This window comes from Hemicordylus capensis, chromosome 5, assembly GCF_027244095.1.
Source record: "Hemicordylus capensis ecotype Gifberg chromosome 5, rHemCap1.1.pri, whole genome shotgun sequence".
Taxonomy (NCBI): Eukaryota; Metazoa; Chordata; class Lepidosauria; order Squamata; family Cordylidae; genus Hemicordylus; species Hemicordylus capensis.
The window spans coordinates 130007152-130027221 of NC_069661.1; the positions used below are offsets into that span (position 1 = coordinate 130007152).

The 20070-nt window shown below is 44.0% G+C and overlaps 1 protein-coding gene across 2 annotated transcripts in view; it reads right to left on the minus strand.

The window, feature by feature from the left end:
- Nucleotides 1-873: 873 nt before the first annotated feature.
- Nucleotides 874-20070, minus strand: part of LOC128327193 (uncharacterized) — a 69731-nt gene continuing 50534 nt past the window's right edge. Inside the window, exons 2-3 of one of the 2 annotated variants that reach the window (XR_008308525.1) lie at nt 5226-5844; nt 874-1671 (exon numbers count right to left, since the gene is read on the minus strand). The gene's annotated coding sequence lies outside the window, so the exon portion shown is untranslated. Of the gene's footprint in view, nt 1672-4595; nt 5845-20070 lie in introns of those variants that run through there. The other variant, XR_008308524.1, reaches the window with a different exon arrangement.

Consider the following 20070-nt stretch of genomic DNA (forward strand, 5'->3'; position numbering starts at 1 on the left):
ATGTAACAGAAAGTCTAAAATGCTGGTTCTGGACAGGCAGCCTGGAAAATTCAAATGTTTAACAGGCATATTGCTATAAGGTCAGGCTGTATTTAAGAGTTTATCTGCATAGCCATGCATTGCTGCTTATGTTTAGACCCTATTCTATCTGGTTTCTTACTTTAAAAAAAACTAAGGGAACCTCTAACAACTGAACATTTGGGTTTATTTTTATTTGGGGCTAGTGACTTTGTTAATGTTGCTCAGCTAGTCTACAAAATAAAGTCTGCTTCTAATTTATTTTGCAGTCTATTGTTCATCTTGCAGTAATTTAAGAAGGCAGAGGAGAAGACTCAAAACTGATTCGACCCAAAAGAGAGCATTCAGGCCTTTTATACAGAATCAACTCACCAAGAATCCATTTCCCCATAGAAAATGTATATCTTTCCATCTTTACTGAATGGTTGTCTGCCACCAGAAACCCTAAACTCTCATCTTTGAGCATTTCAAAGAGAGAATTCTGGGTTTGTCATCAAGTGTACACTCAAGAGGGAGTTACAGCCAATCAGAGCGATGTTCCTGAATGATGGACATGTTTGCAAACATAGCCCTGTTGAGGCGTTCTTTAAATAATAATTTTAAAAACCTGCGCTACATGCCTACAGTGGGAAAAGCAAGTCAGAAGTCCCACCTCGAGCATATCTCCAGCACATCTGTAATCCTGCCACCTGCTCTCTTCACTCTTAGGGAGTCCATCTGAAGAGGCAAATGCCCTACTCATGATCATGCCATTTCTGTGATCAGCAGACTGGGGCACCAAAGCCTGCTGATCACAGAAACGGGAATGATCTCGCTAAGGGCATTTGCCTCTTCAGATGGACTCCCTAAGCGTGAAGAGAGCAGGTGGCAGGATGACAGGCACACTGGGGCAAGACTTTCAATCCACTTGGCCCACTGTAAGCATGGAGAGGGCCCTTTGTTAAACACCTGAACAGGGCTCATACATTTGTCTTACTCACACTTTTACCACTCACATTTTTAGATGGATACATTGTAATGTATATTACTGTGAACATGTAATACGTGGTTCCCCATACTCAGTATTAAGTGCTAGTAAATTAAAAACAGCATTCTTATGGCAGGAGAGAGTCCTTTAACATGAATTATTGGTTTTGGTGCTACAATTTGTAACACAACAATTCTGTTACGTATTCTTCATCAACCCCTACTAAGGCAGTTTTCACACAGGAGCCTTAAAGAGTTATGTTGTTGTTGGTGGTGGTTTGTTTTGGTGGGGTTTTTTTTTGGGGGGGGGCATTTAGTAAGAAATGTAAATGCTCAAGTTGTATGTCTCTTGCTTTTGTTCCCCCTCCCCTGCCCTGACCTTAATAGCAACCACACATTCAAATAAACAGTCCTAAGCAGGCTTAACAGCAATAACCCCATCAATCAAGCAAAAATGATTACTAGAAAAAGACGTTAACAACTAATTGAAGTCTAATTGCTAATTGCTGTCAATGGGACTTAATCAAAACTAATTTCAGCATGATCAAGAGGTATGCTTGAAAATAGATGTTGTCAGTTTACAGCCATAAAAGAATTCACAGGAACACTGATTTCTCAGACTGGCTGTGTGGCATCTCTTTCCATTCAGCCTGCACATCCTGGCACAAATTGATAGCAGCAGTCCTTCTATGGCAAGAAAAAGATAGTTACTCAAATATCTTTGCAATATGTTCAGCTTAAATAAAATATATTTTTTGGGTTCTTTGTTTATAAAACACCACGACATACATACCAGGAATCAGTTCACCATTTGAATTTCACTGCTACTGTTATTTTTGTTCTAAAGGGGGTATGAAGGAAATATACCAACATTGCTCTATTATTCTATACAAGGAAATATACTCTTAGTAATAAATAAGGCAAGATCCAGTGCCTCTGGATACTTATTTTAGGGGAGTGTCTGAGATAATTATTTTCCTGGCTTCCCTTACATCTTATGTTAGGTAATCAAAACAAAGAAGGAAGCATCTCTTGAATTCTTCATTTGTTAAAACCATGAAACATGGCTTCAAACATTAGTAGTTGGCCTGTGGCAAAAGAAGTCTGTAGGAAGATGCATCTACAGTATGGGCTTACTGACACTACAGTTTTATATCAAATTATCTGACATTAGTTCTATTCATTCACAGAATCCTGGGAATTGTAATTTGGCAAGGTAGGACTGTGTGGTACCAAAACTATCTGTTCAACTACAATACAAATATTTTCCCAGACAGAGAAAATAACTCTTGGAAAATAGCTCTCAACAAATCAGTTTAAGCTTAGACTATAGAAATGCACTAAAGGACATAAAACATGGGCATTGATTGCCTTGTGCATAGTATACAAGGCACATAGAAGAGCTCAAGCCATTTTAAATGAACACTGCTATGCATATTCCCCACTTGCCAAGTGGTGAGAAGTTCTAGGGGCACTACTTGGATTCTGCCTCTCTTGGTAGTAGAGATAATTGGACTTTTATGGCATCTCTGCAAAATTTGGTTTTATTTACAAATATACAAATATAGGTTGAGCATCAGATGGAGGTGAACCGCAGGGCACTCCTACAGGCAACAGATTACATGCAGGTGTGTAGCTATAATTAAGCGGATGGGTTCAAAGAACCTGGGCCTCCTGGCTCCTGAGGCCCCCCCAGCTCCACCCGTCCGTATTTTCTTCATTATCTCCCTCACTCCAAGGGCCCACCAAGGAGAGGGGTTAACTTGGGCCTCCTCTCCACTAGCTATACCCCAATTACATGAGATCCTTGGAGACACACCTCTGCACCCTAAGATGCCTCCCATCAGCTTTCTGCTCTGTCTCTCACCATTCATTCTCTGGCTGTGTCATCCAAAACTGCTTATCTATCATTTCTTTACAGTGACCACACGCCTCCTTGATTTGTGTAGAGGTGGGCAGAAGGGGTGGCGAATAGCTTTTGGCGACATCTCCACCTTCCAGGGAAATCTACCATTAAGCAAGCACCCTGAACCATTAAAAAAAATTACCTCTTTTGTCATATTTCAGATGCAAACCAGGCTTTTTGCTCATTCACAGTAAAGTACATATTGCTAGACCAATATGTCTTTCTTATTTCCCCTCCCTCAATCCCCAAGCATCCTATGAAGTAAAGTACAATGGGGTTATTTCCTAGGGATGCGCAATTAGATTCAACCTTGAATCAATCCACACCAAATCAGGGGCAATTCAGAGATCTGACCTTGAATTGAATTGTCCTCAAAATAAAGGGCCTGATTTGGGGCCAAGGATAATCACCCCTGATTCAACTTGAATTGATTTGGGTGATTCAAGAGGCAACGTTTTCCCAAAGAGAGCTGGTCTACCAATTGTGGTAGGCATATAGACCAACCCTCTGCTCTGGATTTAGCGTGTTTGCCTACCTTGGAGAACTGGTCTACCCTTCAAGGCTATGTCCAGAAAGGAGGGCTGGTCTACCCACCAACCCCAATGGGTAGACTAGCTCTTTCCAGAAAAATGGCACTGTTTTGAGGCCTATTTTTCCGCTCTCCCTGGGAAAACTGGCCTCAAAATGATGCTCGAATCAGTCAAATCGATTTGAGTGATTCGAGGTTGATTAGTCAAGACAGTCAGCCAAGCCAGCCATTTTAGACTAATCAATTTGAGTTTTTGTGATTCTCTCAAATCGAATCGCAAGATTCGGGCACACTTCTAGTATTTTCCTAATTCCCAGATTTTTGTTTCAGTTCCATAACTGCATTCAGTCACATAATTAATATGTAGTGAAACAAAAATCATTGTTTTAACCTTTATAGTTTTCAAGAAAATATACTTTAAAGTTAGCCTAGTATGAGTGGAGATTGAAAATGCACCTCATTGGATGATGTGATTTTATCATCACTTTCTTGTTCTGCTGTGGGCAGACATACTGCACCTTATTCTGGTGGATTTTCTCTGCCTTCTTCTTTGCTGCCAAGAGGCCTTAACATTATTAAGGGGAGTAAACTACGTGGGGAGGTGGGGGATTCATCCAACTTTGCTACCAAGTAATGAGGCTGCAGCTCTGATTTAGGTGAAATACTACTGGGGTGGGAGAACTGAGGAACTCTAAAAGTAGCAAATTTGGATGATTTCCCCAACTTCCCGCACTCATGTAATTTACTGTCCTTAATAACTGTAAGGCCTGCTAGCAAAGAAGCAAAGAAGAAGGTCAGAACAAGAAAGTGATGTCATAATTGCATCAGCCAGTGGGAGTGCGTTTTCAGTCTTTTCAGGATTGCAGTTTTCAACTAACTTTGAAGAGGTGTTTTTAAGGAAAACTATAACAGCACTGATTCCCCCCCCCCAATAGGTATTGTATGAATAACAGTTGACAACACAATGAATACTGACATTTAGGAAAATACCCCATTCCTATTTTACAGATAGAATAGGCTCAACCTAGTAAGATTTCATTTGCACAATCTGTGTAAATTGCATTGCACAATTATTCATTACTAGCCTGACATACTCTTGCATGTTATGTCAGCCAGAGACTTCCTAAGGCTACCTACTATATATCCATAGCTGAACTGGGGGGGGGGAATCCAAGATATGCATCTCAAGGCCAACTGTGTAACTTTTGACCCCTACTGACTCTTTTTTTAAAAAAGTGACCATATCTTATTCAATAGCACAATAACACATGGTGTGATTCTCCTGTGCTTCCCACATTGCATGAAACAAAAGAAAGCCACATAACGTGATATTGTGTGCAATTCAGTCTCCTGAGAAAATATAACAAAGAATTCCAAAGTTCCAACAGTAGGACAAAATGGATTTGCCCCATTGAGGAAACATGGATTTTGAATAATCAACAGTATTCCTTGGCAGAGGCCACTCCTTCTAAAGCCTTTTGCTGACTGCTGTCTCCATTTAGAACTTGAGGGGAGTCTATGCCACACCTGTTGAGTAAAAGAGAGTTATCAGGCTAGTAAACAGTTTTATTATTTTCAATCCCCTTCCTAATGATAGCATGGAATTGGCCTTTTCCACAGCTGCCGCACATTGAGTTGACACTTTCAACGAGCTGTCCACCATGACCCCAAGATCCCTCTCCTGGTCAGTCGCCGACAGCTCAGATCCCACCAGCGTATACTTGAAGTTGGGGATTTTCGTCCCAATGTGTATCACTTTACACTTGCCAACACTGAACCGCATTTGCCATTTTGTCGCCCACTCACCCAGTTTGGAGAGATCCTTCTGGAGCTCATCACAATCTGTTTTAGATTTCACCACCTGAAAGAGTTTGGTATCATCTGCAAATCTGGCCACTTCGCTGCTTACCCCTACTTCTAGATCATTTATGAATAAATTAAAAAGCACCAGTCCCAGTACAGATCCCTGGGGGAACCCACTTCTTACTTCCCTTCATTGTGAAAACTCTCAATTTATCCCTACCCTCTGTTTCCTGTCTTTCAACCAGTTAGCAATCCACATATGTACTTGTCCCCTTATCTCATGACTGCTAAGTTTCCTCAGGAGTCTTTGATGAGGAACTTTGTCGAAAGCTTTTTGGAAGTCCAGGTATACTATTTCAACTGGTATTTATCCACTCTTCAGTTCCTTTTTGTTTTCCTGGCTGCTGGATGTGTTTTGTTTGTGCAAAGAATCCCACCATCAAAGTCCTGTGGCTTCATTTGTAAGTTCTGTGTTCCCTTGCTGGGTGCCATGAGTGGTGATGCAGAGTTGGAATCCTACCTTCCCACTCCTTGTGGCCATAGAAGTAGAGAGGGAGGAGGTGGGCGACACAGTCTTCTGGGACTCCCCACTGACTTGGAAAAGGGCAGGACAGGAACAACCCTTAAAATAAACAACAATGAGTTTGGAGTGTGAACTACCCTTCATTTGAGTCAATAACTTCTGCGGTAAATTGCCAAAAAAGTAGATCTTGTTTTGCAACAAGAAGTTAATATAATTTTATTATTAGCTAGTTCAGTTAGCCAACCTTTTTTACTAGAGAGAGTAAAACATAGTTTTCTGAGGACACACCTTCTGGTCTTACACTCAGACCAGTCTTTGTCATTACCACTGACAAACTTTACCAGTGCCTTGTCAGCCTCAGTGGCATCACCGGAAGAAAATACTTCAGGGCAGAGATGGGGCAAAGTGCATTTCTGTGGCAGGGAACATTGTCCTATATGTCAGATTTATAAGAAAGAAATAAGAATGACCCACATACCACACCACATCCCAGTGATGGAAGAGTGGGGTGTGTGTGTGTTCATTCCATCCTCCGAGCCCCATAGACACTGCTTGCAACCACATAGAGCCTCTGTGGCTCTTGAGGATTGTGTCATCACTGTAGTAGGTCATTTCTCCCATTTCCTATGGGAAAAGCATCCTACAGTGATGATGCCATTATTAAGAGCTACAGAGGTTCTCTGTGGTTGCAAGCAGCATCCACTAGGGGTGTGCATCGAACCGGCTGGTCTGGTTCAGTTCGAGTCCAAACTGGACCAGGCCAGTTCGGTCCAGTACCCCCCGAACCACCATGGTTCAATTTTGGTCTGGGGGTGTTTGCAAACATTTTATTGGTTAAAAAAAATCCCCCCACCGGCATTCCCTCATTCAAAAATGGCCCCGTTCAGCCAATCTTCAGTCCATTTGGGCCTTTCCCCTGGTGCGGTGGCCATTTTGGAGGCCACCGTGCCTGCACAATTGGCTTCTGCATGGCCTGAGCATGATCCAGGTCACGCAGAAGCACACTGCGCAAGCACGGTGGCCTCCAAAATGGCCGCCGTGCCAGGCAAAAGACAGACTTAAGATCAGCCAAATGGGGCCATTTTCGAATGAGGGAAGGCCAGTGATGGGAAGGGGGGCCTCCACAGACCCCCCCCCCGCTGCCGCCACCTCAAAGAATCTCTGCCCCCCTGAGGGGGTAAGTTAAAAAGATATTTTTTTAAAAAAATAACCAATAAAATATTCATGAACCCCCTGAACGGCCCGGGGTGTGGGTGTTGGTCCACGGTTAAGCCGAAAACAGGGGTGGTTCAGCTGAACCCCAAGCCTTTGAACTGAACTGGTTCAGCTTCGAGCTGGTTCGGTTCCAAACCTGCTCGCACATCCCTAGTATCCACAGGGTTTGGAGAAAGATGGGCGGACCCTGCTCTTCCATCAACAGGATGCAGTGTAGTATGTGAGTTGGTATATTTCACATTAATACCACCATTCTAAACATAATGGCCACATGATGCACATTGTTACAGCTTCATAATGCTGCATCATGGGGCTACTTAAGACTCCTAGATAAGCCCCAATATTGCTCTGAATGAGCAGTTCTGGAAGCAGAGCTTCTGTAGTTTTCCCTATTGTCACAAATAGGGGAAAGTACAGAAGAGCTGCTTCCAGATTGTTTGTTCAGTGCAATGTCGGGGCTTACTTAGGAATCTGTAGCAGCCCCAGGGTGCAGTGTTCAAAGCCATAATGCCTCGTATCATATGAAACACCTTTTCTAAAACAAGTCTTATTGGTTTTAACTTTCATGTAATCTTACTTGGAATTGCAGCCTTATTTCAGATTGAATTTCCGGGTAATAACAGACTATGTTTTGGTTTTTTTCTGATTAGTGAATAACAACACTAAGAACATATATTCTTAGAATAATAAAAAATAGAATAATAATAAAACAATAATGATCATTAATAAAAGAGATCTAAGTATGTGAAAAGTAGAAGGAAGCTATTTTGTGGGGTGCTGCCCCCGCACCCCCCTCTAGTGGTTTGTCTACTAAGCTCTTGAAACCCACTATTGAGTCTTCCTTATTTATGAATTCGAGTAGGGCTGAACCAAAATGAGGGGGTGTAGTGCATGAAAAATGTTGCCTCCTTTGCCACACATATCACATTTTGATTACTTTGAGGGAGGCTGTGAAACAGAAATGTTCAGTTTCATGACAATGCTACATAGCCAGTCAGATTGGAGAATCTATCGATACGACATCATCAAGTTGCCTAAGTGTTTCCTGGTCAGCCAGCACTTCTTCAGAAATAAGCCAATTAAAAATAAATACTACAGATTTGTAGGGGCAAGTGGCTGATGGACAAGGTAGTGAACAGCACAAAAAGCAAAGGGAAGTGTTGGGGGAGGTGTTCATGAAACTTTTTGTCTGCCTCAGATGTTGCCTTTCACCTCAAAAATTTGGTACTGCTCTATTTGAAAACCATTCTTTATTGTGAAGATGACAGCTAGTGTTGCTGCTGTGAAGAACTCCAGGATTTTCCCCAATAGCATTTCTAGTTATAGGGCAGGGGAAGTAATGTAATATGCAACCTAAAATGCTAGATGTAAAATACATTCGTATTGGTCTCAAATGTATGTTGACCATCTTTTATCCATGAGGTGGAAAAGGAAGCCAACAATGTACATATTTAAAATGTGAAGCAAATTCAGGCCAGTCACTGAGGAACACCAGACTGCCTGTCTCCCTACAGAGTGCTGACTCACTGCCAGAAAGCAAGAGCTAAAAGGGCACATTCCGCCATCACCATTCCACATTTCACACAATCAAATTAACTAAAAACCGTAGTGGGCCAGACTGGTGTCTCCCATGTTTAACATAAAAACAGAGGGGAGGGCGTTTCTGAACAGGAATCTGTGAGAATTTCCATGCATAATTACACCCACATCATTCCAATGAAGAGAAATAGAATGTGCCTTGCTAAAAACAACTTCTCCTAAACCAAGCAAATTCTGAAAGAGTTTTTAGCTAGGTTCCCTTCCTAGTGACTTATATGCACTATCTCCTGGAGCACACCCATTCAAATGAATCACATTTCTTGCCATGGATTTTGATCACAGAAGTTTGGATACTGCTGGACCATATCCTGTAATCAGTTTGACGGGGTTAATGAGATTGTCACATTCAGGTACCTGGTGTAAGGTGCCAGGGGTCTCAGTACAGGTACTCTGTCAGTGGGGTCTGGGCCTCATACTCCCCATGTTCCCATTGCTTACCAGTCCACAATGTTGTAAGGATGTGTGAAACGTTTCGGATACAAAACGTTTTGTACCCAAAACAGCCTGTTTCGGGTGTTTTGTAGACAAAACAAAACACCCATTTTCCAGATCCAAAAGTTTTGTATACAAAACAAAACGTCCCTGTTTCAGCTACAAAACATTTTGTTGTTTCAGACCTCCATTTTGTAGTGATCTCTGAGTCAGTCTCCATTTTGTGTTTGACATCTCTTTGAATTTCCCACCCTTCCAGCCTTCTGATCGGTGACCTAAATAATGGGCTGACCTGCTGACAATTCCCTCCTTGTTCCCCATTGGCTCTTTTGCTTCTTCCACTCTTTACTGACCCCACATTGGCCAGGGGAAGGGTTGCTAACCCATGGGGTGCTGGGTTCTGTTGTTTCTGTGGTGTTCTGAGTGTAGATTATCTGGTAGCATATGAGAGTGGATTCTTGTTTTTCACTGAAAATCTCATATGCTACCAGAGAATCTACAAAGAACACCTCAGAAACACAAAACCCAGTACCCCAAGGGCTTGTGGGTATGGAGGTGGTTGGCACCCTATGTGCACTACACAACCCCTCGCTCTGGGAAACCCCAGTGCCCCCCAAGTGGAATTATGGGGCTGCTGAAACCTCCATTATTCCCTATGGGAGAAATCTTAAAAGACATGTAAACTTCAACAATTCACAAAAGAACAGCCCTTTGCCCAATGGAGAGGAGAACTGGTCTTGTGGCTGAACATGACTTTTCTCCATAGCTAAGCAGGATCTGCCCTGGTTGCATCTGAATGGGAGACTTGATGTGTGAGCACTGCAAGTTATTCCCCTCAGGGGACGAAGCCGCTCTGGGAAGAGCAGAAGGTTTCAAGTTCCCTCCCTGGCTTCTCCAAGATAGGGCTGAGAGAGATTCCTGCCTGCAACCTTGGAGAAGCCGCTGCCAGTCTGTGAAGACAATATTGAGCTAGATAGACCAATGGTCTGACTCAGTATATGGCTGTTACCTATGTTTCTAATTCTTTTGAGATAATTCTAGAAGTTTCCTTGCCCCCATTGGGCACTACTGCCCACCACACTCTGCTCTGGGTCATCCCTTTCCCCTTGATTTGAAGCAATACATTTGCTGGAATCCCCATTATTCCCTATGGGAAAATTCTTAAAGATGTGTAAACTTAAAAAATTCACAAAAAATCAGCCCTTTGCCTAATTCCTTTGAAATTTGGGTGGTAGCTTCCACCCATTTGACACTACCACCACCACCCACTCTTTTTGCCCTGGGACCCTTTTTAAAAATCCAAATCGATTCGGATTCGGAAAATTCAGCTACAAAACAAAACAGGGCTGATTCGGATTCAGAAAATTTGGGTACAAAACAAAACGGGGGTGTTTCAATTCGGATACAAATTGAAACAAGAAAGTTCCAAAATGCACACCCCTACAATGTTGTGCTGCTAGACATCACCTTTAGTACCATCCATGTATGCACAAATTTTATGTTTTAAATGTTAGGGGGTAGGTGACAGTGTCTAATCTTGCTTGAGGGGGAAGGAGGGAGGGTATAAAACACAAAATCTACTCCGCCTCTCCTTCCTTTTACATGTTTGAATTGTGTGTAGTGAATATGCAGATAGGTTTTACTCCACTGGATTATGCTGAACCTGCCAAACTCTTTTATCTGCTATCTTTACTTTGTTGCTCAATGAAAATGCTTTGTTAAGAGCTCTGTGTCTGCCTGGAGTTAGTCTGTGTGAATACTACACAAGATCTTACACTTCCCTCATCCTTACCGATACCCACAACAAAGAGGTCTCCTTTTTAGAAACTAAGCAGCACCATGTTTTAAAAAATGTTAATCCTATTTTATCAAATTAAGGGGTGGGGTGCAAGGTTGAAAACAGCACTTTCTTTGCCAAATGCCTTCTAGCATGCCACTCTCTCTTGAAACTTCCATTGCAACTGGGAGAAGAGAGAACTAGCCATTAGCAAAAGTTTTTAAATTGCATTTAGCTCTAAGGATATTAAGAGAAAAGTTCAGAGCAAGAGGAAATCAGCAATTACATTGTATGTAAGTTCTTTGCTTGCCTCAGATCACATAACTTATAGACAGGTGATCAACAACTACAATGTTGGCACCATTTTAACAATAGGAGTGCCAAAATATAAAGCTATGTATATAGCTTTAGTAACAGTTCATTTGTGCTGCCTATCCTACGTTCTAGATTTAGCTGCCATAGGAATGTATAGTGAAGCGGGGGGAAAGGAGAGGGAAAGAGAGAGATCTAGATGTTTCCTAAATATCAGAAGAATGAGAGGGGGAGTTTTCCTTGGGACAGGGCTGTGTGGAAAAATTGTGGCTGTCCCTGATATGGGAAAGTTGGAGGGCATACTATCATATTGAATGAAGCAGCATGTCTTCATCTGGTCTTTCACCCTGATCAGGGTGGTATTCCATGGGTGGGGACTCCTGTGATTTCCCCATTGTCATCAACGGACCACCATCTGGTTAAGGTTGGACTCACAGTCACACACCCACCTTCGCAGGGGCAAGGGGCCCATTAGAATGGTCCGCCTGAGAAGGTTATTGGATCCAACAGGGTTCCAAGAAGCCTTGGAGGGATTTACAGTAGTGTTGGCTCTGCTGGTGATCCTGTTGATGCCCTGGTGGAGAACTGGAACAGCAAGCTCACCAGGGCAGTAGACATGATCGGACCTAAGCGTCCTTTCCGACCCGCTTCAAAATTGACCCCTTGGTATACAGAAGAACTACGGGGGCTGAAGGGGCAAGGTAGATGACTGGAGCGCAAGTGGAGGAAGACTCAACTCGAATTCAACAGATTACAACATAGAGCACATTTGAAGATCTATGCTCTGGCAATACGGGCAGCAAAGAAGCGGTACTTTTCGGCATGTATTGCATCCGCAAGTTCACATCTGGCGGAGTTGTTCAGGGTTATGAGAGGGCAAGTGAGTGCCCCTCCTCCCTTGAATCAGAATTTGGAACCATCTATTACCTGCTGTGACATGTTTAATGATTGTTTTGTGGATAAAATCTCTCGTATTTGGGCCGACTTGGATTTAGACCCCACAATTACTGCAGTGTCTGAATCGGAGGTGTCCAGCCACTCCTCTGATGTGGTTAGGCTGGATCAGTTTCACTTTGTAACTTGTGAGGATGTGGACAAGCTGCTTGGAATGATGCGGCCTACCACCTGTTCTCTTGACCCTTGCCCGACGTGGCTAATACTATCTGGCAGGGAGGCTTTCCTGGAAGGCCTAGCAGAGATAATAAATGCATCTCTGAGGGAGGGCAGGATGCCTCCTTGCCTTAAGGAGGCAATTATTAGACCACGTCTGAAGAAGCCTGCCTGTCAGCAATCTGGCCACCCGGAAGGGAAGTCCAGGAAGATAGTCCATAATACAAACTGGGCTGCAGCAATGAAACATGGCTTGGAATAGTTCTCTATATCTGGCTTGGGCTGAAAGCTGTCGACACGAGGGTTGACAAATGTTGTCTTTCAGCGACTAACAGAAAGCTGTTGATGTGCTTTATAGTCCAAGCTGATAACTCTCAGCTGGCAGGGATTCAAGGCTTATCAGCCCTCCGCAAGAGGCGTTTACTCCTCCTGATAGTTTCCAGCTGTGCTCTTCGCCTTGCGACATGCCTGTGCTGTGGAGTCAGTGAGGATTGCCTGCACAGATCATCTTCTAGTCTGTCCGTCGCTGTCTCTGCTGCCTCAGACTGCTGTGCCTGCTCTGAAACATCAGCCGGACCTTCCTCAGCTGTCTCTTGGGAACTGACAGCTGGGTTCAGCCCCTCATTGGCTGAAAGGCTGTCAGCTTCCTTCCTTCCTTCCTTCCTTCCTTCCTTCCTTCCTTCCTTCCTTCCTTCCTCTTCGCTATCTGAGATCGAGGGTGTGACACTGCCTTGGATTCCTCAGAGTTGAGCAACTATAGGCCTGTCTCCAACCTTCCATGGCTGGGCAAGGTAATTTAGAGGGTGGTGGCCTCCCAACTCCAGGCAGTCTTGGATGAAACTGATTATGTAGACCCGTTTCAGAATGGCTTTCAGGTGGGCTATGGGGTGGAGACTGCCTTGGTTGGCCTAATGGATGATCTCCAATCGGGAATTGACAGAGGAAGTGTCAGATCTCTTGGCTGCTTTCTGAGGGGGTTGGGGGTGGGAGGCACTGCTTTGCAGTGCTTCCGCTCTTACCTCTCAGGCAGATTCCAGATGGTGTCCATTGGGGACTGTTGTTTGTCAAAAACTGAACTTCAGTATGGTGTCCCTCAGGGCTCCATATTGTATCCGATGTTGTTTTAACATCTACATGAAACCGTTGGGAAAGATCATCAGGAGATTTGGTGCAGGGTGTTATCAGTATGCTGATGACATCCAAATCTTTTCCTTCATGTCAATATCATCAGGAGCCCCTGGTGGCGCAGTGGTAAAACTGCCGCCCTGTAACCAGAAGGTTACAAGTTCGATCCTGACCAGGGGCTCAAGGTTGACTCAGCCTTCCATCCTTCCGAGGTCGGTAAAATGAGTACCCAGAATGTTGGGGGCAATATGCTAAATCATTGTAAACCGCTTAGAGAGCTCCGGCTATAAAGCGGTATATAAATGTAAGTGCTATTGCTATTGCTATTGCTATCAGGAGAAGGCATAACCTCCTTAAATGCCAGCCTGGAGGCAGTGATGGGCTGGATGAGAGGTAACAGGCTGAGGCTGAATCCAGATAAGATGGAGGTACTTATTGTGCGGGGTCAAAAATCGGGAGATGATTTTGATCTGCCAGTTCTGCATGGGGTCACACTTCCCCAGAAGGAACAGGTACGCAGTCTAGGGGTGCTTCTGGACACAAAACTCTCCTTGGTGTCCCAGGTTGAGGCAGTGGCCAGAGGTGCCTTTTATCAGATTTGGCTGATACGCCAGCTGCGTCCGTTTCTTGAGATAAATGACCTCAGAACAGTAGTACACCTGCTGGTCACCTCCAGACTTGACTACTGCAATGCACTCTATGTGGGGCTGCCTTTGTAAATAATCCGGAAACTGCAGTTAGTCCAGAATGCGGCAGCCAGGTTGGACTCTGGGTCATCTCGGAGAGACCATATAACTCCTATCTTAAAAGATCTACACTGGCTGCCGATAAGTTTCTGGGCAAAGTACAAGGTTTTGGTTATAACCGATAAAGCCTTAAATAGCTTGGGCCCTGGGTATTTAAGAGAATGTCTTCTTGAAGCTATGAACCATACCACCCATTGAGATCATCTGGAGAGGTTCATCTGCAGTTGCCACTGGCTCGTCTGGTGACTACTCGAGGACAGGTCTTCTCCATTGCTGCCCCAAAGCTTTGGAAGACACTTCCTGCTGAAATAAGAACCGCCCCATCTCTTACAACTTTTAAAAGGCAGTCAAGATGCATTTGTTCACCAGGCTTTTAATTAGATACTGTTTTAATTGTGTTTTAATAGTTTTAACATTTAAAGCTTTTAATTGTTGAAATGTTTTAATCTTTTTATTGGTTGTTTTTATTGTTTTGTTGTAAACCACCCAGCAAACTTGCGTTTTGGGCAGTATAAAAATGTGCTAAATAAATAATAAATAAAATGTCTGAAAACTGAGAAATACAACATTTTGTTAATATATAAAGATTTCACATCCCTCTGAATATCTGTAACAGACATGTACGAGACAAGGAGCATCAGGTTCTCCAGTATTAACAGCAGCCACAAAATCCATAAACCACAGCAACTCTGAGGAAATAAGTTTCCTGTCTGCCTTGTTTTTGTGTGCACATCTAATAAAATGCAGATTTTTGGCTGCTGGGTCTTTTTTCCAGAGATATCACTAAAGAACATTTACAAGCCCAGAAAAAGCTTAATAAATGCTTGATAAGGATGGAAGTTAGCTTATAATGCAAATGCATGGTGGAATACTTTCCTATGTCAAAAACAGTCTTACTGAAACTGTTATATATTGAAGAGTAAGTATACTGTAGCTATACTTGGATTAAGGTTCAAATCCCTGCCCATCAACCATCAAGTTCTCTGGGTGACCTTGGACCAATCACTATCTCTCAGCCTAACCTACCTCACATACTTTTGTGAAAATAAACATGGGATAGGTTGGTGTAAACTGTTCTGAGCTTGTTGGAATAAATGTTGGATAACGCAGTCCTCAATCCCTCAACAATAATCTCAGGACGACAACACTAGCGCAGTTCTGAAAGAGTGAACAACTTGAAATTAATTACCAAAAAACTAAGGTCATGGCCTTCGCCAGAAGACCCAAGATCTGCCACTGGAGTACTGACGGCCACAGAATTGAGCAGGTCGCTTCCTTCACATATCCGGGGTGGTCCTTCCTGCCTCTGGCACAAAAAAGGCCCATTGTGATCACGTTGCCCACAATGCACAGAGAAGCTCCACTGCCATTCTGAAGTTCTTACAAACTAGAGGTGGCTACTACGTACCAACAACACTTAAACTATTTGCCAAGCCCCTGGCTCAACTACTCTATGGTGCCCACCTGGGATCCTCCTCCATTCTTGCCTCACTATAACATGTCCAGTCTAAATTGCTAAGAGCGGCCCTACAAGTGCCTTGCTGTATCTCCAATGCTACTCTATGTCTGGAATCTGGTATGATAAAAGTTGATGACTGTTCTCAACCACTGGCTCAAACTAGCTCTCAGCCCTCGGGGCCTGGCCCATCTGACCCTACAGGACAATTTCCAATCCTCCTGGAAACGGGCAGTCTGGAATAAAGTGGTGTTACTAGGCTTCTGCCCACCCCTCCTACTTGCTATTGGCTGTGACAAGGCAAAAATGGCCATCAAACAAAGGATTTTGGACACTGAGCACCAGGCTGACCTCGGCAGGGCACCAGGCTTCCTGTCCTCAGAAAGACTTAGATTCACTCCCCCGCTGTGTACTTGACACGGAAATCCCAAGCCATAGAAGGGCTTTCTCCCTTGCCCGTTGTTATGCCCTTCCCTCCTCGGTGCTAGAGGGCAAATACAGAAAGCTACCAATCATGGAAAGACTTTGCCCCTGTAACACTGGGGAGGTAGAAACCACAGAGCAGGGGTGTAACTACTTTTAGGCAAGGGGAGGTGGTTGCCTGGGGGCCCCACTGCCTTGGGGTTCCCCCCAGAGACACCTCACATGACTCCTTATTGTCCCCTGCCCAGCCCCAGGTCCCCTCAGCCACTTGCCCTGTTCGCCCTCTCTCCTGCTTGTCCTCCTGGCCGGCAATCTAAGCAGCAGACAAGCTGCTTGCAAAGAGCTCCTTTTCTCCCCGCCTCTCAGCTGAAAGGCGGTCTTCCAGGGAGGCCTCCGTGTAGGCCTCCGTGAAGCCTGAACTGGAGTAGGCTTGCAGGGAGGCCCCAAGCAAGCAAGCAAGGAAGGAGGCAGGCAGGCAGGCATGCAGGCAGAGTGGCCCCCACAGCTCTCTGCAGCAGACCCTCTGCCCAGCCCAGCATTTGCCAGGTAGAATGTGAACTCCTTTTTGTGGTCACCCCCCCCCCCCCGTGCATATATAGGGATCTGCTTGCCATTGGGCTTTGATATGGGCGGGGGAGACTGAGAAGTCTCTGAATATTTAATTTAAAACAGCTTGGAAAATTTGCTGGCTTAAAAAAACCCTATTTAAAAATCCTATAAGTGGCTTGTTTCATGGCAGAAAATTATAAAAACTTCTGGAACAAACAATATTATATTTATTCATTCATTCATTCATTTATAAATGCACTTATGCTCAAGTTGTTTTGCAACCCAGAAGGTCTGAGTGAGAACTGTGAAGCATGTGTGGTGCTTTTATTTTATTTTATTTTATTTTTCTTGTGTGTGAACTGCTCCCCAATAACTCGCAGGGACTTCAGGGTCAATCTGGCCAACATGTGAATGCAGCACCTCCATTCCAGAGGAGATGTGTGTTAAAGGGCTTTAAAAGCTTCCTGTGAAAAACCTCCTGCAATCAAACTTTACTGAATTTGTTCAAAATTCTGAGAAAACATACATAGGCTCACACTGCATGGTTGAAAGTCTCCTTTGCTAATCTGCAGCGAGGGTCCCATTTTAATAATTACCGTTGCTAGTGTTCCCAACTTATGTATCTTTTTAGAGTGTGAGCCCTTTAGGAAAGTTCACTTTCAAACTATTGACTCTTCAAACTTTTGACCCTTCAAACTATTGTACCTTTGAATTTTTGAACCCTTGAACCCATGAACCCTTGAACCTTCGGACCATTGAACCTTCGGACCATTGAACCTTCGGACCATTGAACCATTGGATCTTTGAACTTTCGAAACTTTAAACTTTCGAACCTTTGAACTTTTGTACCTTTGATATTTTGAACCTTGCAACCTTCGAACCTTTGAACCTTCGATCCTTTAATATATATACATGTGATTGTGGATCTGCAGAGCTGTGTACAGAGTGCCTGAGTGGTATGGATGTGTGTGTGTGTGTGTGTGTGTGTGTGTGTGTTTCAGCCAAGATCAAGCTTAGAAGCAGAGTTGTGCTTAAGAGAAAGTTGCTTCAGTACGTTGCTTGGAAACATGCTAGATTTCCAAAGGGACCACACTGCATCAGTTAGTTAATCCCAAAATGAATAGTACTTTATAAGCCATGAGGCTTGTCACAAGGGCCCCAATCCTCCCAGAGTTCAGGAGAGCCTTGGAGAGGCCTCTGAGGGCCTTGTGGCTGGGTATGCTGGAAGTTGTAGTTCAGCAACATCTGGAGGGCCGCAGTTTGGGGATACCTGTCCTAGGCTCTTTGGCCAAGTACTGGCCCCTCTCCCTAGAAAGAGACACAAGGGAGAGGGTCGGCTTGGCAGCAGGGGCAGCCCCACTTGCGGAGTAGTCTCGGCAGCAAGTTTCCCCTGCTCTCCTACTGATGTCATCCTGGATGCCAGGTGGAGACTAATTTTCTTGTGTGCTCCAGTGTGAGCTGTCCAAAGACCAATCCTGTGGCAGCCAATAAAGCATGGTTTGGAATAAAGATGAAAAGGTGTCCCTTCATGCCACAGTCACTGCAGGGGAAGGGGGAGTTGGATTGGTGGTCTGCTGGGTTCCCCATCTTAGCTGAATCCTCCAGTCGTCCTTTTCTCCTTTGGAGCAACCTGTATCTAATACCTCCATGCAAGCACACACCAGCCCCCTGCTAACGGAGCAAAGAGACACCTCTTTAAAAGTGGTGATGATTCTCTTGATTGAAAGTGGGGAGCAACTGGCCCTATCTAGCCCCAGCACAAAATCCCTCGGCGGGGGGGGGGGGGGAGCTGTTCCTGGTTCCCAACTTATGTATCTTTTTAGAGTGTGAGCCCTTTAGGAAAGTTCACTTTCGAACTATTGACTCTTCAAACTTTTGACCCTTCAAACTATTGTACCTTTGAATTTTTGAATCTTTGAACCATTGAACCTTTGAAATTTTGAACCATTGAACCTTGGAACCATACAGAGCATGCACTCCTCTCTTGCCCCTTCTATAAGGACAGTTGTGACAAGCTTATACTTCCACTGCTCCTCAAGTACCCTGGCTGCCCTAGTCAAATTTACACCAGGATGCTGCTTTTGGATGAAGTTTGGGCCTTCATGCATAACATTGCCAAGTTCTGTGCAGAGCGTACATGATCCACTGAGCCCTGACTGCCAGCCCATAAGCATGTATTAGTCTGTACTGATTTTAGCCACTGTCTTGCCTGCTTCACTCTCAGCTAGTTATCCTGTCCTACATATTTTAGTCACCCCATCCTATAGTTTAAATATCTTACGTTTTATCCTCTCATAAACAGATGCATATAACTTTGAATATAAATGTAGTGACTTTGGACTTATACTTTTGTCTCTATTCTCTCCCTATTTTAATATATTTTACTATATTTAAGTTGAGCTGTGGTAGTAGCTTTAAAGTCCTCACAACAGAATAGCATTTTATAGTAACTATAGTTTATAACAACTACTAGTTATTAATCGTGTTCAGCGTCAGACTGCTTCGAAGGTTTGGGGTAAAACTGAACCACCTCGTTTGGTCCGATAGCAGACCGAACCGCTCCCTGGCCCATTCAGGGTGTGGGGGGGTCTGTGAGGTTTGGTCTTTTTTTTTTTAACGTAGCCCCTCCAGGGGTGTTCTTCAAGGTGGGAGAACACCCCCGGAGAGAGTAAGTTTAAATTTTTATTAAAAAATAAGAAGCTCATGAACCCACCCACCCCTGAATGAACCAAACCGGGGGGGGGGGGTTCAAGGGGTGCCAGACTGAACTGGCCCGGTGCGGTTCAGACTCTGGTTCGCACACCCCTAGTAATTATTAGTCATTTTATAGTAAGCATTTTATAGTAATTATAGTTTATAGTAATGTTAATGTAGTAATGCTAATGTAATATGGTTTTATTACTTCATAATCTGTCCTATCCTAATGTATGTTGTACTCATAATTACTGCATCACACTATCTTATGCTGGTCTTGGACTGTAGTAAAGACAGATGATTGACTGATTGATTGATTGACTCTCAGAACAAGTGTCATAAATCTGTCAGGCTAGCCAAAGCATAACAGAGGCAGAAGCAGAACAGCAAAGTCTGACAGGAATAAATTCTCCAAACCAGGTCCAGTCCGACTCAATCCAATAAATCCAACAGAGTCCAAAGTGAAATCCACAGGCAAGGTCAACACAGTCCAGGGTCCAAACACGGTCAAAGTAATACACGAACACAGCCGATTAGTTCACAGGAAACTGATGTTGCTATCAGCAGGGTAGCTATGTTACAGGTGTCTTAAATAGGCTAACACCCAGTGCTGTTAATTAAGAGTTGCTGAGTCAGCAGCTTTGCCTGTTGTTCTACTCATGTGGCTCCTTAACTCTTGCTGTCTCTTGGACTGGCGCCTCTCCACAGCTGAGATCGGTCGCGCCTCCTCCACAAGAGCTGCCTCACCCAGCTCTAACTCATCTTCAACTCCCCATGTGTCAGACCCACTCTCCTTTGCAACTTCTGGTCCTTGCCCATCCTCCTCTGCTATCATCTCTGTCTCCACCTCCAACTCCTCCGCAGAGTCTTCCAGCATGCCCATGACA